Source organism: Mustela nivalis, assembly GCF_964662115.1.
Source record: "Mustela nivalis genome assembly, chromosome: 8".
In the NCBI taxonomy this organism is placed as follows: domain Eukaryota; kingdom Metazoa; phylum Chordata; class Mammalia; order Carnivora; family Mustelidae; genus Mustela; species Mustela nivalis.
Genome location: NC_139027.1, coordinates 50,486,712 through 50,511,158, shown reverse-complemented (window position 1 = coordinate 50,511,158; position 24,447 = coordinate 50,486,712). Strand labels below are relative to the sequence as shown.

General features: G+C 42.7%; 1 long non-coding RNA gene across 2 annotated transcripts; it reads right to left on the bottom strand.

The window, feature by feature from the left end:
• Positions 1-6,348: 6,348 nt before the first annotated feature.
• On the bottom strand, positions 6,349-24,377 carry LOC309871215. 2 transcript variants are annotated; one of them, XR_014315083.1, is made up of 3 exons: positions 24,141-24,377; positions 21,877-22,012; positions 6,349-6,856 (listed from the first exon to the last, which is right to left on the bottom strand). It is a non-coding gene; the product is annotated as an uncharacterized lncRNA (long non-coding RNA). The 2 variants fall into 2 exon arrangements; XR_014315084.1 differs by lacking the exon at positions 24,141-24,377 and adding an exon at positions 23,932-24,091 and having other exon boundaries at positions 6,510-6,856.
• Positions 24,378-24,447: the final 70 nt, after the last annotated feature.

Here is a 24,447-nt window from a genome sequence, read left to right as displayed (position 1 = left end):
CATTACAACTCCTTCTCTGACCGAGACGTTCCTAGGTCCCTCTTTTACTCAGAAAGGCCCTTATAAGTTCTCTCCCATTAGGTCTGCCTAGAACATCCTGGACAAAGACCCAAGTCAAGATCCTTAATCACATCTGCGAAGTCCCTTTTGTCTTGTTAAGGTAACATATTCATCATTTCTAGAGATTGAAACACAGAATTCATTGGGGGCCACTATTCTGCCTACCATATACTATTATAAATCTATGATGTTGTAATTTATAAGAAATACATGTGTTTTGTCTTCACCCATAGTTCCTAGCTCACAGCTCCCCAAACCCTTGGAATTTCCCAAAGGATGGCAATGATGGGATCATCTTTTGTTATAACATACGGTGTTTTTGTCCTCAGTTCCTGAGTAGAAAGGTAAAATTGGTGTCTTGTTATTCATAACAAGCCCTCCCAACCACACAAGAGTTTATGTTAATAAGGTTACTTTTGGAAAGCCCCTAGGCAACCTAAGGATGGAAGCTGGGTTGCCAGGGAAACCAGCTGGGTGATTAAAGGTTTGGAACTTTCAGTTCCACCCTCCAACCTCCAGGGAGGGTCCAGAGAGGGAAGAGGGGCTAGAGATTGAGTTCTTTTTTTTTTTTTTCATAAGATTTTATTTTTTTATGTGAGAGGGAGGGAGCACGTGCACGCGCACACATGCAAGCAAGTGGGGGAGGGAGGAGAAGAGGCAGAAGGAGACGTAGACTCCCCGTCAAGCATGGAGCCCAATGCAGGGCTTGACACTGGGACTCTGGGATCATGACTCAAGCCTAAGGCAGGCACTTAACTAACTTAAGTGTCAGTTAAGGAGATTGAGTTCAGTTACTAGTGGTCAATGGTTTAACCAGTCATACCTACTTAACAAGGTTCCATTAAAAAAAAAACAACCCTGAAATCTGGGGTTTAAAGAGCTCCCAGGTTGGGAACCCAGAATGCACCCCATGCCAGAAGGATGGTGCCCCCCCACCCCCCACTGCACTGGGAGAGAAGCTCCTTTGCTCAGATCCCTTCCAGACAAACCCTGTTAGATCTCTTTATCTGTTCATTTGCACCCTTTAATACCCTTTGCATACACTGGTAACCTAGTAAGTAAACTGGTTTCCTTAGCTCTGTGAGCTCCCTGGCAAATGAACCAAACCCAAGGAGGGGTGTGTTGGGTCTATAGCTGGTTTGATTATAACTGATGCTGGAAGGGTGTGGGGAGACAGTTGTTTCCTACATTTCTGGTGGAAGTCCAAATTGGTTCAACCTCTAGGGAAGGCAGTTGGGCAGTTCTGGCCAAAATGAGGGCCAATATTTTTTAATCCAACAGCTGTACTTCTGGAAATTTATTCTACAGATATTCTCGCACATGTAAAAATGACGTATCATCCATGCACCACTGTCTTATAATAGTGAAAAGACTGGAAACAACCTAAATATCCATCAGTGGAAAAATGTTTCAATAAATTACGGGCATACCATGGAGATATTGCAGGTTTAGTTCCAGACCACTGCAATAAAGCAAAGAGTACAATAAAGTGAGTCAGACAAGGTTTTTGTTTCCGAGTACGTAGCGAAGTTGTTTAAACCACACTGTAGTCTAATAAGTATACGACAGCATTGTGTCCCAAAAACCCTACAATGTTTATATCTTTTTAAGATTATTTATTTATTTATTTGACAGAGAGGCATCACAAGTAGGCAGAGAGGCAGGCAGAGAGAGGGAGGAAGCAGGCTCCCTACTGAGCAGAGAGCCCGATGCGGGGCTGGATCCTGGGACTCTGAGATCATGACCGCAGCCGAAGGCAGAGGCTTTAACCCACTGAGCTACCTAGGCACCCCCAATGTTTATGTCTTAATTTAAAAATATTTTATTGCTGGGGCACCTGGGTGGCTCAGTAGGTTAAAGCCTCTGCCTTCGGCTGCGGTCATGATCTCAGAGTCCCAGGATCCAGCCCCGCATCAGGCTCTCTGCTCCGCAGGGAGCCTGCTTCCTCCTCTCTCTCTTCCTGCCTCTCTGCCTAATTGTGATTTCTCTCTGTGAAATAAATAAAATATTTAAAATTAAAAAAGGGGACGCCTGGGTGGCTCAGTTGGTTAAGCAGCTGCCTTCGGCTCAGGTCATGATCCCAGCGTCCTGGGATCAAGTCCCACATCGGGCTCCTTGCTCGGCAAGAAGCCTGCTTCTCCCTCTGCCTCTGCCTGCCATTCTGTCTGCCTGTGCTCGCTCTCTCTCCCTCTCTCTGATAAATAAATAAATTTTTTTTAAAAAATAAAATAAAAAAAGAACTCCACGCTCTGATTTAAAAAATATATATTTTATTGCTAAAAGAATGCTAACCATCGTCTGAGCTTTCAGTGAGTTGTAATCACTGACCACAGATCATGTAACAAATATGACAATGAAAAAGTTCGAAATAGTATGAGAATTACCAAAATGTGACCTAGAGACATGAGGCGAACTAATGTTGGAAAAATGGTGCCGATATACTCACTTGACAGACACCCCAAACTTTCAATTGGTCAAAAGCCAAAAAAACCAACCAACCAACCAAATAACCAAAAAACGAAACAGTATCTGTGAAGCACAAGAGAGGGAAGGGCAGTAAAATGAGGTTACGTCTGAACAGTGAATCCACACACTGAAGTATGACGCTCTGGGAAGAACAAATGGGAGAGCTCCCTGTGTACTGAATCAGTTATCTCTTAGATAAGTTATTTTTAATCAGCCTGTTATTTGGAATAATTGTAGACTGAGAGAAAAATTGTGAAAATAGTAGAGACTTCCTCTATACCCCTCAGCCAGTTCCGTCTCCCCTGACGTTACCTGCTTATGTTACATGTGTCAAACGGTCCCGATCCAAAATGAAACTGGAGGGTATGAACTGGGGAATCTCATGCATGCACCCTCCAAGGGCTGGAACTTAAGAACTGAAAGACTGAGCCACCTGGGGTGGCTCAGTTGGTTAAGCGTCTGCCTTCAGCTCAGGGGGTGATCCTGGAGTCCTGGGATCGAGCCTCGACTTGGGTTCTCCCTCTCTTCTCAGCTCATGTTCTCTCTTGCTATCTCTGTTGCTATCTCTCTCTCTCTCAAATAAATAAAATCTTAAGAAAAAAAGGAAAAAAAAAAAGAACTGTAGAGTGTTTGCACTCTACAGTTTGCCCATAAATGCCCAATTTACAGAAGACAGACTTCTCTCTGACCAATGAACATCTGCCAAGAAGATCTCCCCTTTCCCAAGCCAGTGACCTTACTGCTTGGACTCTGGCTGGACATCCCCCATCTTTGCACTCCTCACCCATAAATCGGCTGCCCCAAACCCTCAGAAGACCCACCTGTAGCTTGCTATAACACGCATTTCCCAAAATGCAATTCCTCCGCTATTTCCGACTAAACCCAGTTTCTGGCAGTTTGAATTTTCCTCAGTTTACCTCTTTATTAAGGTCGACACATGATACATTGCCAAAACTAAAAACCAAATATGGGGACACTTCTGCTAAATAAACTCTAGACATCATTCAGATTTTACTGGACTTTTCCATTAACGTCCTCTTTTTCCTCCAGGATCCAATTCAGGATCTCCAGCCTGCGGCAGCATTTCAGGCTTTCCTTTTTTCCTTGTTTTTTTTTATTTTTTTATTTTATTTATTTATTTATTTACTTTTTTTATTTGACAGACAGAGAACACAAGTAGGCAGGAAGGCAGGCAGAGAGAGGAAGGGAAGCAGATTCCCTGCTGAGCAGAGAGCCCGATGTTGGACTCAATCCCAGGACCCTGGGATCATGACCTGAGCCGAAGGCAGAGGCTTTAACCCACTGAGCCACCCAGGTGCCCCTGTTTTCCTTGTTTTTCATGACCTGGGTGAATTCGTTGAATATCTACCTACATTAAATGAAATTTGGGGAAAAGGAAGATTCCCCCCCACACACACACCATTTACTCACTTACATCGATCTTTATTTTATGTTTTGGGTAACAATGCGATACTACATTATTTTACTGCTCAAATTCTTCCAGCTTTGGGAGCGCCTTCAGGTTGGTTCCTGCAACCTTCCCATGGACCCCGATCCTGTCATTTCTTTGAGCATTTCCTTACTTTTGATTTTGCCTGGAGGCCAGCAGTTACCCCTCTCTCTCAGCATCTGTTCCTTCTTTTATGGCTTCTGGTTTTTCCTCCCCTTAGGCCTGGAGCTCCCCCCTCCCGCATGCTTTTGCTCAGCCTGGGCTACACTAGCCCTCTGTGGAGGGCTGAAGTCAGAAACACCACACCTCAGCTGTGTCTATCCTCAAGACAATTAAGAGGCCCTGTCTGAAAGCCCAGGGGTTCCTGCTCCCAAACCTCCTTCCACCTGTGGTGCACTGAGTCCTTGGGGCATGGAGGTGGGGGCCTCCGTCTCTCATGTGACCACTGTCACCATGGCACTCTGGTGCAACCTCTCCAGGGACCAGGACCCAGGGAGCCAGGTCTGCAGGGGAGTAGCTGGCAAGCCTTTCTCTAGAGTTCTCAGGGAGGGCCTGGTGAGATGAAGTCACAGCTTCGTTGAGCTCCAGTGACCCACGCCTTGGGAGCTCACGCTTCTCAGCTCTCCTGTCCGAAGTTCATCTCCTTATCCAAAGGTACCAAGGGCGAGTTTTCCTTCTGAGATGAGTGACAGAGAAAACTTTCCCTCTGAGAATACTGACAGAGAAAAAATGGCAGGGCGTGGGCTTCTGTTGGTATCCATGCATTCCACCAAGTACCAAGTGGCCGGCGAAGGTGGAGTGCAAGTGTGAATGGAGGTGTGAGTGGGCTCAGAAGGGTGAGTGTGACTTCACCCTTGAGCTGTAGGTGCATCTTTCGCTCCTTGCTCACAGATTCTAAATAGGTCTGCTCTCCGAGCCCGTGGCCAACACCCTCGTCCTGCCATCCCCTCACACATAGACCCTAGCTATACCCTATTAAGACCGCGCTTATCCTGCTGCAATCGTAGCACAGATCGGTTTGTTTTAGAACACAGATCACGTTCTATCACTAATCTGTTTCAAAGCCTTGAATGGCTCTTCATTGCTATCATGATAAAGACCCTCAACTCCTCACCTTACGTGGTACCACTCCCCCATCTCTGTCCAAACTGCAGCCACCTTGGCTGTCTTTGATGCTGGCTCCTCCTCCCTCCCTCCACTGCGATCCCCACCCCTTCACCCTCATTCCCCTTCATCCTTCAGACATAAGGGGTCTGTTAAGTGAATGTAACTCTTTGGGGTCATTTCCCTCAACTGCCAAATACAGAGGGGGAAAAACACTACAAACGTGTCAGGGGCTGGAACACTTGGCTATCGGGAGATGATGATCGTGAGGGAGAGGCCGCCACAGTGGTGACCCCCAACCTTCGGAGTGGGGTCTCCGAGTGCCGAGGCAGGTCGCACCCTCTCTCTAGCTCGTACTACAACAGCAGAAGTTCCCAAATGCCTGAGACTTCATGAGAGAGCAGCTGTGGAGACCTTTGTGAGGTGGGGCTATCACCCTGCTGTGGTCTCAGCACGGTCTCAGGAGCACCGTGGTCTCAGGAGCACAGACCCGAGGGAGCCCTGGTCAGTAAGACCACCATGGAAGAGAAGGAGCCACAAGGAGACTCCCCCTCCCCCTCCCCCTCAGCCTTGACTGAACCTAAGGGGGCAGAATTTTCTGAAGCAGTCAAGATCACCTTTCTGGCTTTTTTCCTCCAGGGCAACACTCCTGTGAGTCTTTTCCAGAGCCACAGACACTTGTATCTCGCCAGACCTCCCTTGCGTTCCTAAAGAGGGTGAGAAGCAAGCATGGTGGCAAGGGATGGACAGAGAGGGAAGGTTTCCACTGCCCCCGGTGCCCACTCCGGGAACCTCCAAGTTCAGTATCTGGCTGTTCCACAGGACTTTGTCGGATTCAGCCCAACTGTGTTTTGAGAGGATGTTCTGGCTAACAGTCCTCAAAGCAACTCCTTTCAACTTTCCAGCAAAACGCCCACACAACACTGAACAAAAAGGAAAGGCAAAAACCACTGCGAACGTACGCCACAGCTCAGAGAAATTGCTGATAATAATTGTAGCCAGATAGAGCCAGGTCTAGCAAACCTTAGGGACACCAAGGCACTTTTAGGAATTTTAGTCTTCTCACCCTTGGGATGCTCTCCCAATGCTCGAATTTAGCAAGGTGTAGGGAGCCCACGGATTTTGCTTAAGATTGAACAGCAAAATGGGGGGAAAATGGATGATGTGGCAAATCGGGAAAACCTTACAGTATTAATAAATCAAAACAAACCCTGTGAAAAAATAAATTTCAATAACAGTATAAGGTAGGCATTTTACATATTATGTCTTTTTAAAAAATATTTTATTTATTTATTTGACACAGAGAAATCACAAGTAGTCAGAGAGGTGGGGGTGGGGGAGAAGCAGGCTCCCTGCTGAGCAGAGAGCCCGATGCGGGGCTTGATGCGGGGCTTGATCCCAAGACCCCGCCAGAGACCATGACCTGAGCTGAAGGCAGAAGCTTAACCCACTGAGCCACCCAGGTGCCCCTACATGTTATATCTTGAAGAGGACTCAAGTACAGAAGAAGCACTTTGTATTAGCAGCTGTGGTGTTCTAATGCTGGCCGGGGCCATGTTTGCTCATTTGTGAGAAGCAGCAGACCAGAATGATGAAAAGCAGATTCTGAGGCCAGACTAGAGACCAAAGGATTATGAGAACAAGGAGGTCTTCCCACTGGGGCAGATTATGGCAGGGCAAGAAGGGGTCTGGACTTGACGCAAGTGAAAAACCTCCAGATTCTGCGGCCACCTTACAGAGGTCATATCACAACACAGTGTCAGGTCACACCTAGGGCTGAAAAAGACCAAGGCAGACAGACATAGTATTTTTTATATGCACATAACAAGAATGAAGAAAAAATACTTTTCAAAGCATTGGAGAAAAAATAATATAAAAATAACTTAAACATACTTTTATTATAAAAGAAACCTTACTATGCTTTTTATAGCAAAATGGTAAGACCGGTATCTTGGGAGTCACAAACCTCACTGCAGGTCAGCACTGGGATAGGTGTGTAATGCAGGGCACACACCTGTATCCCTTCTTAGCTCTAGCTATCTCTCTCTCTCTCTTTTTTTTTAAGATTATTTGTTTATTTATTTGATAGAGAGACAGATCACAAGTAGGCAGAGAGGCAGGCAGAGAGAGAGGGAAGCGGGCTCTCAGCAGAGAGCCCGATGTGGGACTCGATCCCAGGATCCTGGGATCATGACCTGAGCTGAAGGCAGAGGCTTTAACCCACTGAGCCACCCAGGTGGCCCCCTAGCTATCTCTTGATGGGAATAATAGCACGTCCTCCATAATGAAAGATTAACTGAGATAATGACTGTTTTGCACTGAGTCACCGGTATATGATGCTGATATTACAGATGATTTATACAGGTGGATAAGAAAATCAAAGTAGTTCCCTCTGGTTTTTCCTTTGGGGTGCACACTTTGAATTCATTGAAACCCTCAGTTTATAATAATGTCTATCAGTAGTTGCAGAGAATATAAAAAATGTACTTCTGGGAATGCCTAGGTGGCTCAGTCGGTTAAGCATCTGCATTCAGCTCGGGTCATGATCCTGGGGTCCCGGGATCAAGTCCCACACTGGGCTCCTTGCTCAGTGGGGAGCCTGCTTCTCCCTCTCCCACTCCCCTTGCTTGTGTTCCCTCTCTTGCTGTGTCGTTCTCTGTGTTAAATAAATAAATAAAATATATTTTTTTAAATGTACTTCTGGGTTGAGAATGGATGCTTCGAGACCATCTGGATTCAACAATTCAGAATAATTCAAAGATTGAAAGAAAACAACATATCCCTGCATTTGCACACCCACCCACACTTATACAGACCCACACTTGTATATCCATACTATACTTGTACACACATTCCTACACTTGTACACACACGCCACCCTTGTATACCCGTATCTGAACACACATACCTATGCACAGCCTTACCCTTGTACACGCACTATACACACAGGTATAAGCACTTCACAACTGGTCAGTGACTCCTATCAACTAGCTATCATCCTCAAAAGGGATGTTCCCAATCTCGCCCTGGCTATGTAGGGGTGGGAACTTCAGGATTTTGAAGATTATGTCAGATCTTATGGCACTGGGCTCTAACCTATGAAGAAGGGTGTATAGTGACTCTCCTTAGAGGGGCACAGTAGACAAATTGGAAGGAAAGTAGGGCTCACCGCTCAGACAGGGGGACAGCTAAGGACTTTCTGAAGGACAAGATAAGTAAGAGATGTATATTTTGCATTTTCTCTTAGTGTAAATTGTCTACTCATTTTTTAAGAAGATTTTATTTATTTATTTGACAGAGATCCAAGTAGGCAGAGAGGCAGGCAGAGAGAGAGGAGGAAGCAGGCTCCCCACTGAGCAGAGAACCCGATGCGGGGCTCGATCCCAGGACCCCAAGATCATGACCTGAGCTGAAGGCAGAGGCATTAACCCACTGAGCCACCCAGGCGCCTCTGTCTACTCATTTTTTTAAAAATAACTAGCTCTACTCTTTTTTCTAATTAACTCATCTCTGCACTTATTTATTTACTCCTATCTTAAGGATTTGTTGTTTTGGGGGATGTCTGGGTGGCTCAGTCAGTTAAGCGTCTGCCTTTAGCTCAGGTCATGATCCTGGAGTCCTGGGATTGAGCTCCGCATTGGGCTCCTTACCCACAGAGTCTGCCTCTCCCTTTCCCTCTGCTCCTCCCCCCAGGCTTATGCTCAATCTCTGTGTCTCCCTCTCAGATAAATAAATAAAAATCTTTTTTTTTTTTAAGGCTTTTGTTTCTCTAAAATTCTAAGTGGAGTAGTCAGTAAATTAAATTCTCTTTGTGCCAGCTTACAAAAGCATTTAAAGCTACGAGTTTATAGCTGAAAACACAGCTTTGTCCATATACCTGAGCACTGATATTCTGTTTTCTTATTTATTCTTTTCCTAAAGATTCTGGTATTCTCATCTCCCAATTTTGCTATGACTCTAGTGCTGTTTAAAATAATTTCTCCTCCTTTTGTGATGTCCAAGTGGCTGGGTTTTCTTGTTTTGCTTTGACATATTTATTGGTTACAATGTAGCTACAGAATATCCTCCGTACAATTTCTGCTTTGGGGGATTTTTCAAGGTTTCTTTTATGCAATCAATTTTTAGGAATATTTGTAGCTGATCTGCATGTTACAGGCTAAGATCTAGATTTGGCAAAACAAAATGTAACTTTATTTTTCCGTGACAAAACTTGTCCTCTTTTTTGAGTACCTATTACTCGCAATGGCCATAAAAACAATAAAACCCATCAGCCACCCACAAATACTAGTTACTTCCAGGCAAACTCAGCTATTTCTGTTTTTTTCAGAAATTTACCAGTCATTTGGGGTTTCCCCTTTCCCACCTTCCCACAGCAGGATGCATCTAAGACGTGGGTGGGGGTGGGGGGATAGGGAGAGGGTACTTTGTAGCATTAAGGGAAGGTCTTCTGAATGCTCTGTGGTCCTTTCCTGCCCACTATGGCATCCCTAGAGATCATCTTCTCCCCCAGGCCTGTCACCTGCCAGGGCATACCTATGCAGACATTATCTTCGCAGCCTGTCTCCCTCACTTCCTGGCTTGGGACCCCAAGTCCACTAGTACTCTCCCACCCTCTCCCGCCCACCTCCGTGAAAACTTCCCATTCTCAGGTCCTCCAGTCCTGATACAGTCTTGACACCTCTCCAGTCGGCCTGTCCGTCCACCCCAGAGAACCTGCACTTTTTTTTTTTTTTAAGATTTTATTTATTTATTTGACAGAGAGAGATCACAAGTAGGCAGAGAGGCAGGCAGAGAGAGAGAGAGGGAAGCAGGCTCCCTGCTGAGCAGAGAGACCCATGTGGGACTCGATCCCAGGACCCCGAGATCATGACCCGAGCCAAAGGCAGCGGCTTAACCCACTGAGCCACCCAGGTGCCCCTACACTTTTGGACCTCACATCCCTAACTAGGGTTACGAAGGGGGCAAAGGGCAGGGCCCCTTCTCCAGAGAGCACGCAGAGTCTGATCCTCAGGCTTCTCCAGCTTCTCCAGAGTGGGGCAGCGCGACGCCAATCCCCCGGGTCTCGGCTGCACTTTGGCGCCACCTGGTGGCGGCTGTGCAGCTTGGGCGTAAACCCCGCCTGGGGTCCCGGAGCTGTTGCAGCGGATCTCCGCATTGCCGCGCCTCCCAAAAGAGCCCCCCTTTCCAGAATCCGCTCGGGTGGATGGCGCCCGCTTTGTTGGGTGATCTGGGGATACTGGGGAGCGAGAATACCGAGGACAACACCTTTTGCGGCCCGATTTCCAAAAATAAGGTGGCCTGTGTTTTCGCAGCCCGGCCTTCCATCCACCCCCAACTCCTACCCCTACCAACAAAAACGAAAGACTTGAACTCTCACCTCAGCCCTTGGAGAACAGAAAACAGTCACCACGAGCGGCAGCGGAACTCGCAGGGCAGCGCGGGACTTTCTGTCGTTTTTTACTCATTAGCCCTCCACGGGTTATGAGAACTTGAAAGGCCCGTGACAACCCCACTCTGTAAATGTCTGATTCCCCCTTCCCTGACAAGTGGGGGATCGGGGATGCTGAGTGCTGGGGTCAGTCATCCGGGGCGCGAACCAAGTCATCCGGGGCAGCAGAGGACGGAGACCCAGTCCCACACCAGTCCACCCAGCCAGGACACCAAAGCAAAGGAAGGAGGTGGGAGAGGGGAATAGATTCCCTAATTTCCGAAAGTATAGTCCGTGCATTCCTAGAACCCCTTTCCTAAGCCGAAATGGCATAAAGAAGCAATGACTAGGTCCTAAAAGCAAAAATCCTCTTCAGATTTCCTTCCGTTAGGAAAACAGGTACTGATGTGGGTCATTTGTAAAAGTGAAATGGGGTAAAGCCAAACTCCCAGATTGGAGGGAAAGGGGACACCGGTACCTCAGGGAGGGGGTAGAACCTTCAAGAGCTGGGGCATTCAAAGCAAGCCAGCCAACAGGAGACACCGCTGGAGGGGCTTCCTGAGTCACAGCGGTTAGCATTCTCACCCAGAATTGCCTGTGAGAATATGCGCACATTTAATTCTTCTTGCTTAAATTTTATTTTGTCTGACATTAAATTTGCTAGCCTTTTTAAGAGACATATTCTTAAACAATAAGTTTTGTTGCGGGAAAATATGGCAATTTTGGGAAAATAAACTTCATATATTGGCTCTATCCTTCTATCTACAGTGAGATTGCTGTTTTTCGTGTGTGTATGTGTGTGTGAAATAGATTTCTGTTGTTTTAAGCCACCCAGTTTGAAGTTACCACAAACTGGGTGGCTTAAAACAACAAATTTAGTCTCTCACAGTTATGGTGAGCAAAAGTCTAAAATCAAGGTGTCGGGAAGGCTACATTCTTGTCGAAGGCTCTAGAAGAGATTCACTTCTTGCCTCTTTCAGCTTCTGGTGGTTTTAGACATTCCTTGGCTTATGGCTACTTTTATCTCTGTCTTCCTATGGCCGTGGCCTTCTCTGCAGTTTGTATCTTCTCTTCTGCCTCCCACAAGGACACTGGGTCACTGGATTTAGGACCCATGGGGATAATCAAGGATGATCTCCTCTCAAGATCATTAATATAATTACTTCTACATCTACAAAGATCTCTTTTCCAAATAAGGTCATATGACATCGGGTATTAGGATGTAGACACACACCCATCACATTTTTGCGCATTCTCTTCAGGTGTTGGTTATGTGCCTAAATAAAACTTTTAGAACTAAACTTAATCCATAGACTCTATATAGTTTATACTCAATTTTTCCATAGCGAGTTTCTCAGGCTTTAAATATTGATCCAAAACACGATTAGTAATGGCTGCATCATAAATGTGCTGTATTTTACTTAACTGTTCAGCTAATATTGAGTGCTTATGATTTTTGGTACTATAGATAAATGCTATAGTGAACAGACTCACAGATATCTAGCTTCTAAAAGTGTGGAATGGACAATTTGTTGTTTTATTACTCTGAATCTATTGCCCCTTGTTCTGATAAACTACCTCAGTTTTTGCTGTGGACCTAACCCTTCCCTATCGGCCATCTGAAACCATCAGTGAAGATGCACAGAACTTTTCTAGATTAAAAAAAAAAAAAAAAAGACATGAAACCTGACTTAGGTTAATTTGATGCTCTCTCCATGGAAACTAAATCTTAAGCAAAATGGCAAGACCTAAAACAGCTGTAGCTGAATTATCCTGTAACTGATTCATTGGTTTCTGTTACCTGGTTCAGAAAGCAACCCCCGAACCACCTGGGGTTTCTGCCCTTTTTGGACCTGTTTTTCAGCTTGATCTTCCAGGGCTATAAATCAAATCAAAAATACTTTTTTTGTTTTTTGTTTATTTGTTTAGATTTTATTTCTTTATGTAACAGAGAAAGAGATCACAAGTAGGCAGAGAGGCAGGCAGAGAGAGAGAGAGAAGGAAACAGGCTCCCTGCTGAGCAAAGAGCCTAATGCGGGACTCGATCCCAGCACACTGTGATCATGACCTGAGCCCCTGAGCCGAAGGCAGAAGCTTAACCCACTGAGCCACCCAGGCGCCCTATTTTTTTCTGTTTTATCTTGTCTGAATGGATTTCTGGTTTTTGCAGACACTTGATTCATTTCTTTTCTTTTTTGCTTTCTAATAAAATATTTAGTGATTATAAATTTTCCTTGGAGCACAGTTCCATTGGTGTATAAAGTCATGTTCTCAGTATTATTATTTCATGAATGGACTTATATTTCTTCTTTGAACTGAGTTATTTGGAAATGTGGTTTAGGAATTTAAAGTGATTTTTTAAAGAAAATCATTTTATTACATTGTGTTAAGAGAATTTTGGAGATTTATGAGATCATTATGTACATGATGATTTTTGTAAATGTTCTTTAGGTCATTAAAAAATAGGTATTGTCTATTTATGGATACAAAATGCCCTCCTTTCTCTCTGTTTTCACACACACACACACACACACACACACACACGTGCGCGTGCGTGCATATACACATATGGTATAGTTAATAACTGAATTCAGCGGAGTTGCAGGATACAAAATTAACACATAAAAATCAGTTGTATTTCTATATACTACTAGCAAAAAGAAATGAGAATTTCCAAAAAGAAAATTAAGAAAATAATTCCATTTAAAATAGCACCAAAAGAAAATGCTCAGGAGTAAAGTTAACTAAGAAAACACAAGACTTATGTACTAAAAGCTATAAAACATCACTGAAAGAAGTTCAAGGATACCCAAGTAAATGCAAAAATATCCCATGTTCATAGATTGGAAATATACAGATTCAATGCAATCCCTATCAAAATCCCAATGGTATTTATTTGGTCTTTTTTCTTTCCCAAAAAGTTAAAGCTCATCCTAAAATTTCTATGAAATTTCAAAGGACTCTGAATAGCCAAAACAATCTTGAAAAGAAAAACACACAAATCTGAAGAACTCACAATTCCCAATTTCAAAAACTTACTAAAAACTATAGTCACAAAAACAGTATAGAACTGGCATTAGGATAGACATATAGATCAACAGAATAAAATAGTAAATGCAGAAATAAATCCTCACATCTCTGGTCAATTAATTTTTGACAGGTCAATGAGGAAAAGGTCGACCTGCTCAAGAAAGTATTTTAAGAAAACAGGATATCCACAGGCAAAAAACGTTGGACCTTTACTTCATACCATATACAAACTAATTCAGAATGGATTAAAAATTCAAATTTAAGAGCAAAAAGTATAAAATATAGTTGTGTAATGATCTTCACAATCATTTTAGAACACTTCTATCACCCCCAAATAGTTCCCTCATGCCTATTTGCAGCTAATTCTTGCTTCCATTCTTGGTCTTGATTAACCATTGACTTGCATTCTGTCTCTTTTGTTTCAGTCTTTCTAAAAATTTTACAAAAATAGAATCATAAAAGATCTAGTTATTTGTGTCTGGCTGCTTTCATGAGGTTCACCTATGTTGTAGCATGTATCAACACTTTGTTCCTTTTCTTTGCTGAGTAGTATTCCATTGTGTGGATCTGCCACATTTAGTCTATCCATTCACCAGTTGCTGGACACTGAAATTGCTTCAAGCTTGGGCTATTGTGAATAATGCTGCTATGAATGTTTGCAAACAAGTCATTGTACAGACACAGGTTTCCATTTCTCTTAGGTAGATACCTACGAGTGGAATTGCTGAGTTGACCCCCTAGATTTTACTATCGACAACTACTATTATTGCTTTAATATATGTCTATCCACATAGTCAGCCCTCTATCCTTTCATTAATCCATCTAAATTTTTGGATGCATTTTTTAAAAAAGGTTTATTTATTTGAGAGAGATTGAGAGAGAGAGAATGAACAGGGGGAAGCGCAAAGGGAGAGGGAGAGAACCTCAAGTAGACTCCCCTGCTGAGCATGTAGGCTGTCTCAGGGCTCAATCCCATGACCCTGATATCATGACCTGACCCAGCAGCTCAACTGACTGAGCCACCCAGGTGTCCTTTTTTGGATACATTGGATCAGACATAAGAACATATCTACCTAAATTCAGGTAACTGTTTAAAGGAAACTATGGGTTAATAAGTGGATCATTATTTTTTTAGAATCGTTTTAGATTTACAGAAAAACTATGGGATGTGAAGTTCACATCCAGCTTCCCCTATTTTCAATATTTTGCATTAATGTGGAACATTTGCTCACAACTAGTGAGCAAATTATTACTATTTCCTAAAGTCAACACTTCATTCAGATTTCTTTAGTTTTCACTTAATATTCTTTTTCAGGATCCCATATTACATTTAGTTACTACATCTCCTTAGTGTCCTTTTGACAATGACAGTTACTCAGGCTTTCAATGTTTTTGATAACCTTGTCATTTTTGAGGAGTATTGTTCAAGTATTTGGTAGAATGTCCTCAATTTGGGTTTGTCTAATGTCTTTCTCCTGATTATATGGGATTATGGGTTTTGAAGAGGAAGACCACAGAGTAAAGCGACATTCCTATCACATCATATCCACGGTACATGGTATAAAGCAACATTCCTATCACATCATATCCCAGGTACATGGTATCAACATGATTCATCAGTGTTGATGTTGAGGTAATTTTTGTCAGGTCTATCCACTATAATGTTACTTTTTTACCCCTTTACATACCATACAATTTGGAAAGAATTAAGTACACCTGGCCCACACATAAGAAGTGGGGAGTTATGCCCCGCCATCTTGAGGTAAAGCATAAAGATGGAACATAACTACTCCCTTGAAGGATCTACATAAGTTGCTTGGCATTCTTCTATATGGGAGATTTGTCTATTCTCCTCCATGTATACTTTTATGTATTTAACCATTTATTTATGGCATGTGGACTCACAGATAATTATTTTATACTTTGGATTATAATCCAATACTACTTGGTATTATTGCTCAATTTGCCCTGCTTTGGCCACTAGGAGCACTTTCAGTTGTGTCTTATGTCTCTTTGACATATTCCTCTCATTTTATGTGTTTTTATTTTTTAAGCATTTTTTTTTTCCTTTCAGGCACTACAAGTTGCTCCAGGCTATTTCCTACCCCAGTTTTAGAATCAGCCATTTTCCAAGGAGCCCTGGTTCTTTTTCTAGGAGAATGGAATGAGAAATGAAGATGTGGGCACTGGGTATGCTCATCTCTACTGAATACCTAAGAAGCAGACGCTTCTTGACCCTCTCAGAGGACAGAGCTTGGAAATATATGTAAACAGTATCTGTAATTATTTGTCTATTCATCTCTCTGGATCTATATTAAGCTAAATGAGAACATGTTGATGTTGGCAATGTGAATCTATCATCCCATGGTTTATTCTAGCCTCCTCCCGGCTCTTGTTTATCTGTAAATTCCCACTCCAACAGCAAATATCACGTATGAAGACTGAGTTGATTACTTCTTCAGCAGTTTCTAGCAAATAAGCTCCTTTTTTTTTTTTTTCTGAAAGTCTTTATTTATTTATTTGACATAGAGAGAGTACAAGCGAAGGAATGGGAGGGAGGAGCAAAGTGAGAGGGAGAAGGGACAGACTACCTTTTTCACATTGGATATTCTTTCCTGCTTTGTCAAAGATTAATTGACTATGTAGTTGGGTATAGTCTTACCTGTTTTTTGCTTTTGAAAGAGGGGGCTGGTTAAATACACTGTGGTACTTCATTATACTTCAGTGTATATGAAGCTGTAAAAGTGAATGAAAATTTCTCTATATACTGATGTGAAAATTGAATGAAAAGGCAAAGTGAAGAACTGGAAAAAAGTGTATACTGTTACGTTTTATACAATAAAAAGGGGAAATTATATATATATATATATATATATATATATATACACACACACACATACACACACTTAGATTTTCTTACACTCATATATTAAATACTAGAAAAATCTCCAATAAATTATAAAAGTAGTTAACTATAGAGGACAGAGAGGGGGGTTGGTGTGGAAGTGAATATACACAGAGCATACCTTTTTGTATTATTTTGACTTTTCAAAGCCACGTCAGTGTATTCTTTATTCAAAAGTAAATAGATTCTTGGGACGCCTGGGTGGCTCGGTTGCTTAAGCAGCTGCCTTTGGTTCAGGTCATGATCCCAGCGTCCTGGGATCGAGTTCCATATCCAGCTCCTTGCTCGGTGGGGAGCCTGCTTCTCCCTCTGCCTCTGCCTGCCATTCTGTCTGCCTGTGCTCGCTCTCTCTCCCTTTCTCTCTCTCTCTGACAAATAAAATCTTTAAAAAAAAAAAAGTAAATAGATTCTTTTTAAAAAATATTTATTTATTTATTTATTTATTTGACAGAGAGAAATCACAAGTAGGCAGAGAGGCAGGGAGAGAGAGAGGGGGAAGCAGGCTCCCCACTGAGCAGAGAGCCCGATGCGGGGCTTGATCCCAGGACCCTGTGATCATGACCTGAGCCGAAGGCAGAGGTTTTAACCCACTGAGCCACCCAGGCACCCCAGTAAATAGATCCTTAAATGATACCTAAATGTACTAAGAAAAAAAAAGAGATTATATTAGAATTTTAATCATTGTAGACTTACTTGACATTTTAGCATTCATAACATTAAACAAACTAATGTTTAGGACTTTATTTAACTTTTGCTATTTAATTTTATTTAGCTTTGAGTCTTTCAAGAAAAAGTCCCTTTTGGGAATTCTTCACATCTTGCAAGGATAACTTACAAGAACATCAACTTTGCCACCCCAAAAGTTCACGAGGTGGAAAACTCTAAAATTATGTAAAGAACATCCATGCTGAAAAAACTTTGACCCAGATATAACTAAATATAGACTACGAATAAAAAGAGAAAGTTTCAGAGTAAAATGAGACATCCTAAACCCTTTCTGTTCTTACGAATCAAGTTACAAAACAACAGACTTCGTAAAAATACTTCAAGAGCATTGTCTCTTCTACTTTTGAGACAAAAAAATTGAAACATAAAGCTTGACAAAATTATTGCCATGGACTGCCAACTATTTTTAGTGGTAGAAGATGGAGGATCTTTGACATTTGATGAAGATACAAATTTCCTTCTATAAAATATGTTACTAAAAACAGTTTTTACAGTTAAAGTCTGCTGTGAATATGAGGGTTAATAATATTATTAAATATGCTACTTCTGTATTCTGTACCTCAGACACTTGAATATGCAGAAGCAAGCAGAAGTCTTTAAAAAAAAAAAAAGATATCACCATGGATTGTTGGCAATAAACAGAGCAAACCTTCAACAAAGCAGGAAAGAATATCCAATTGGAGAAAGATAGCCTCTTCAATAAGTAGTCTTAGGAAAACTGGACAGCAACATACAAAAGAAACCAGACCACTTTCTTACTGCATACACAAAAAGAAGTTCAAAATGGATGAAAGACCTAAATGTGAGACCTGAAACCATAAAAATCCTAGAAGAGAACATAGGCAGTAAACTCTTCAACACTGGCCATAGCAACTTTTTCTAGATGTTTCCTGAGGCAAGGAAAACAAAAGCAAAAATAAACTATTAGGATCACATAAAAATAAAAAGCTTCTGCACAGCAAAGGAAACAATCAACAAAACTAAAAGACAACCTATGGAATGAGATAAGTTATTTGCAAATGACATATCTGATAAAGGGTTAATATCCAAAATTCATAATGAACTTATAAAACTCAATACCCAAAACCAAATAATCTATTTTAAAAATGGGCAGAAGACATGCACAGACATTCCTCCAAAGAGGATATGCAGATGGCCAACAGACACATGAACAGATGCTCAACATCACTCATGATCAGGGAAATGCACATCAAAATCACAATGAGTTTTCACTTCACACCTATCAGAATGTCTACAGTCAACAACACAGGAACAAAAGGTATTGGCAACAATGTGGAGAAAAAGGTGCTCTTGTGTACTGCTGGTTAGGAATGCAAACGGGCACAGTCACTGTGGAAAAAGGTATGGACAGTCCCCCAAAAGCTAAAGATAGAACTACCCTATGATCCAGCAATTGCATTAAATAGGGTATTTACCCAAAGAACATAAAAGCACTAATTCAAAGGGATATACACACCTTCATGTTTATAGCAACATTATTAAAACAGCCAAAATATGAAGCCAGCCCGAATGTCCATTGATTGGTGAATGGATAAAAAAATGCGGTATATATACACAATGGAATGAAATCTCACCATTTGCAATGAACTGGGAGGAGCTAGAGAGTATAATTCTAAGTGAAATAAGTCTGAGAAAGACAAATACCATATGATTTCACTCACATGTGGAATTTAAGAAACAAAACAAATGAACAAAGGGAAAGGAGAAAAAGAGATCAAGAAACAGATTCAAACTGTAGAGAACAAACAGATGGTTACCAGAGGGGAGGTGGGACAGGAATGAGTTACATAGGCAATGGGGATCAAGGAGGACACTTGTCACTATGAGCAGTGGGGGATGTATGAAAGTATTAGATCACTATATTGTATACCTGAAACTAATATAACACAGTATGTTAACTAACTGGAATTAAAATAAAAACTTGAAAAGCCAAAGACAAAAACACAACAGCTAGGACTACATCAAACAAAGAAGCTTCTACACAGCAAAGAAAACTACCAACAAAATGTAAAGGCAACCTAGTGAGTGGGAGAAAATAGTTGCCCTTCATATATTTGATAAGGGGTTAATATCCAAAATGTATGAAGAACTCATACAACTCAATAGCAAAACAAACAAAACAAAACAAAAAAAACAAAAAGCAATAAACAAAACAAAACAAAACCCCCCCAAACAAAACAATCTAATTTTAAAATGGCTAGGAGAGCTGAATAGGCATTTTTCTAAAGAAGATGTATAGATGGCCCACAGATATAAGGAAAGATGCTCTGTATCATTAATCATCAGGGAAATGCAAATCAAAACCACATGAGTTATCACCTCACACCTGTTAGAATGACTATCATCAAAAGACAAGAAACAGCAGGTGTTAATAACAAGAGTGAGAATGTGGAGAAAAGAGAACCCTGTGCACTGCTGGTAGGAATGCAAATTGGTGCAACCACTATGGAAAGGAATATGGAGGTTCCTCAAAAAATTAAAAATAGAACTACCATATGATCCAGTAATTCCCTTCTGGGTATTTATGCAAAGAAAACAAAAATACCAACTTGAAAAGATATCTGCAGCACTGCAACGTTATTTATAATAGCTAAGATATGGTAACAACCTAAATATCCATAGATAAACAAATGGATAAATATTATTCAACCACAAAATAAAAGAATGAAATCTTTTTATTTGCAACATCATGAATGGACCTCAAGGACATTATGCTATGTGAAATAAAGTCAGACAGAGAAGATAAACACGGTATAATCTCTCTTATATGTGAAATCTAAAACAAAAACAAACAAGAAACAAAACAAACACAGATACAAAGAACAGATTAGTGGTGAAATGGAGGTGGGGAGAAATGGGTGAATTCTTTTCCTCTCTCTCTCTCTCTTTTTCAGTTTAAGTACCTTGAACAAAAATTTTATCCAAAAATTCCTAAGTCCAGGCCTGTGGGACACAGGCATCAGTGTTTTTGTCATTCCCCAGTGACTCCTATATGCAGACAAATTTGGGAATCACTGTCCAGTTATAAAGGATTTTATGGGTTGTGTTGTCCCTGAAATATTACTGCTTAAAATAAGACTGGCAGGGGCACCTGGGTGACTCAGTCAGTTAAAAGCAACTGCCTTCAGCTCAGGTCATGGTCTCAGGGTCCTGGGATGGACCCCACAGCAGGCACCCGCTCAGTGCGGAGGCGTTTCTTCCTCTGCCTCTGCCTTTCCCCCTACTTGTGCTCTTCTCTCTCTCTCAAATAAATAAATAAAATCTTAAAAAAAAAAAAAAAAAAGACTGTGTGTGGGGGGGTGGGGGGGTGGTTTGGCAGATAATCATCTTTGTTAGAAAAGGAAGATTTTCCAGACTTTCTCCTAGTCCAGGTAAACCATGCTGTCCTTGGGGGCTGTTTCCAAACAGGTCCTTTTAGAACAGCTAGGTTTAGGAAAGGCTAGATCTGAAAGTATCTGGATGCCTTAAGGTACTGCGACCTTGTTGGAGAGTCTGTGTTATATGAATGGAGGTCTCAGTGTTTGGATTCCCCACAGAAGGTACGTGAGGATCCACGCTCAAAGAAGATAGCAGGTACAAAGCTGTTTATGAAGGATAGTACACTGTCAAGAAGGGAGTGTGGGCAGGCCCAGAGGAGGCAACTGCACAGGGATTCAGGGCGTCTTTTTCTTTTTATGTTTGCATAGGTTATTGGTCACAGCTAGGGCAGTCTCTGACTGAAGTTGTTTCAAATCATCTAAAGGGATGCCTTCAATCGGTTGGGAAGGGTAGTGTTTGGCCCTACGAGGTTCCTGCTGGAACTGTCATGGCTGTCTTCCCCTATAGTGGTGGGGTTAACCGTGATGTAACTATAGGACAATGAAGCTGTAGGTTACCCAAGGACAGAGGTGGAAGAGGAGAGGGCTTGCTTTGCACCCGTGACTCTTGGCCTGTTGGTTTTGGAAAGCACAAAGTTGGGTTGTGGCGTCCCCAGCCTTCTAATGTGCGATGTTGTGCCCCTAGGCTTCTAATGTGTAGCCTTTTTATCACCATCCTTGCTTCCAGCTCACTTCTAATTAACTGCCTACTCTAACGATAACATTTAAAATAGGTATCCCATTCTTTTTTTCTTAAGGAGCATTCTAATTTAATTTTGAGTAAACTAGGTTTAGAGAGATCAGAAGTTCCCCATTATGGCCATTGTTGTTCTTAATTACTTTTAGTGAAGTCAGTCCATTTAGTTATAAATGTGCAGGCAGAGCGACCATAGTTTTTAAACATAAAACCAGCCAGAGTCCCAGTAAGGGCATGCCAGAGGTGGGGGGAATAGGGGACAGTGGGGGTGGCAAACCCTCAGAGCATTTTGATAACTGCAATCCCATTTTGTAGAGGTTTTTGTCTAGGGCAAAGAGAAAAAATCCGGAACAGCACAGCTGCATCAGAAACAGCCCAATTCCAAAAGGAATCAGACTAAAGGTCAACCCAGTTCCAGTAGGAACAGTCTGGTTCTAAACAGGAGTCTGATGGAAGCCTAGTGCTGCTCCAACAGGCACAGCTCCAACAGACTTCCAAAAGAAGTCTGACAAAAAGCCAAATGAGCACTCTCAGATAACAAAAAAACAAACAGCGAGGCCTTTCAAAACATCCTAATAAAGCCTGGAGAGTGCCACACAAAGTACAGAGCTCAAAATCCAAGAGAAAACTTACCTCAAACTCCAGGGTCAGCCAGAAAGCAGTAGGTGCCCAGCTGACTCTGTGGCTGTGCTGGCATGTCTGTTTACCAGCCTTGGAGTTGGTGGGGGTCTTCTTAGCATTCCACTTCTAATCACCAAGTAACATTAACCTTAAAAAACAAGACTGTCAGTTATTTTGCCAGCAAAAATGGGTTAATTTGGGAATAGCAGAGAATCACCACCCAGAGGATGCACTCTTCTACAGAACATCAGGTAAGTCATCCCCACAGAAGAGAGGAATGCTCTTTTCTAGAGGAAAAGGGGAAGTTGGGAAGTTATACACAGAAAGCCTACTAGAGTGAGTAGACTGGGAGTTCAAAGTAGAGCGGCCATGAAAGTTCCAGCAACAACCTTGTAGGGCCAATGGCTTTTCATTGGCTGAGTTCTTGCTGTCTCTCATTGGCTGGGCTGTTACCAAGGCAGGAGAAAAGCCTTTCTTCCTCCTGCTGGAATAATAAAGCAGTATCCCTGTGCAAGGTGGTTCTCTCCCCTTGCATCTCTAACTGATAAGTAATAGGGCATGAGAGCTCACCCTGAGGGCCTCCAACTCTGTTATAAAGGAGATTTTTTAAATTTTTTTTTCTTAAAGATTTTATTTACTTATTTGACAGAGAGATAGAAAGCAGAAGTAGGCAGAGCGGCAGGTAGAGGGAGAGGAAGCAGCAGGCTCTCTGCAGAGCAGGGAGCCCGATGCAAACTCGATCCCAGGATCCTGGGAATCTGGCAGCCTCTTAACCGACTGAGCCACCCAGGTGCCCCTCTTTTTTTTTTTTTTTTTTTAAAGCAGATTTCCTTTTTAAAATTTTCACAGGGCATACTCTAATCGCTGCCATTATTGTAGGAAGAACTCTTTAAAAACGTTAGGTATAGGTACTGGAGAACCAGCCAACACACCCAGAAGAGAGAAACATGGTTTTAGAGTCATTGTATAATAGTAAAAGTAGTTGCAATAAACATTACAATTTTCTGGCTTCCGATTCAAATTCAGTTTTATGGACTTTCCCCTTACCTTCCTTCAATTTATACCTGGTCTCTTTAACACTGAAAACTGGGGCTCCTAACAACATTAACATAAGTACTTTTTTTTCCCCGCTCCTACTTTTCATCAAATAATTTCAAAATAATACTGTGCATTTGACAATAAATCTACTAAATGATGTTTAAGATTTCTTTGCAGTTTCATTTGTCATTAGAGTATGTTCCACAGTGCAATCTGAACTGCACATATTACAAAAAGTTTGCAATAAGGGCACCCATGCTGACCAGTAAAAAACTTCCCTGCAAGGTGTTTTGGTGTTGATATGATAGCCCACACAGCACCAGCAAGCAAAACGTATTTTTTTTTTTTTTTCTGAAGCCTTGAAAGGCAACTTTGCTGTCTATCCTCGGAGACAGAAGAGCCTTGTGAGGACTCGGTCCGAGTTGTTGGAGGTTACTCCCACCGTCACTAGATTCTGAAGGGTCTCCTCGTTAAGATTCTTATCTTCCCTCTCTCCTTGAAAAAAACCGGAAATGTGGGTTTTCTGAAGTACAGGTCTGGATCAGAGTCAGCTCATTACGTGACCCTGAAGCGTGGCCGGGGCACAAGGGAGCAAAGACACTTGACTCAGAGGGTCCCAAACAGACCAGGGTTGGCCATTCACCGCTGACAAAATCCAAAGGCAGAGAGAGGAGCGGTGGTGAAACCGGAGAGGAATTGATTTCAGGGAGGCCAACCCCGGGAAGACAGCCGACTAATGTGTCAAAGACGGTCTTCAAAGTGCCAAAAATACTTCCAGGTTTGTATAAGGGAAGGGTAGGACAAAGGTCGGTGGGTATCAAAGATGGGCAGTGAAGGTCAAACCAACCATTGTCTTGAGGTCGGGGTCTTTCTGTGGCCTGAGTTCACAGATAAGCTAGAATGAACTTAAGCAGAAAGCTGAAAGACAAATGTAGTAGTCTCAGTCCTCTTTCAGAAGTTGAGAGTAAGTGCAATGGACCCTGGGAAAAGTGGAGCGTGAGTGGGTGCAGACATCCAGGTAACACAGACCTGTAAAAGCAGGTGGACCCCGAAAGCTCAGAGGAAGGGGAACCAGCTGGAGTCGTCCTGAGTCTAGAAAGGGAGAAGAGGTTTTTATATCACTTGGAGGAGCCACTGCGGTGCTCCCAGAGTGTAGTTCCCGTAAAGCTGAGAGCGATGAGTTCCCAGAGCCCTGAAGGGACATACCCCGCATTCGGGACTCTTGCTGGCCATTTTACAGGGGTGCCCAGCCCCGAGCCGGAGGGCCTGGCCTGGAGGAGGCTCCTCGTGCGATTAGGCGGGCTGTGAACTTGAGAGGCTGAAGCGGCCCTGCGGGGCATGAACGTGCGGCAGTGCGGGGAGGGGTGCGGGTGGCGGTGGTAGAACGACTGCAGGCCCAGAACTGGGCTAGGATTCCGGGTGGAGGCCGCGCCCCCCCGACCCTCTAGGTGCAGCCCCTTCCCGCAGACTGAGACCGCGCTGGCGCCTCCGCGTCCGCCCCCTGGAGGCCAGGGAAAGTGGCGCCCCGCAGTCGCCGCCGAAGCT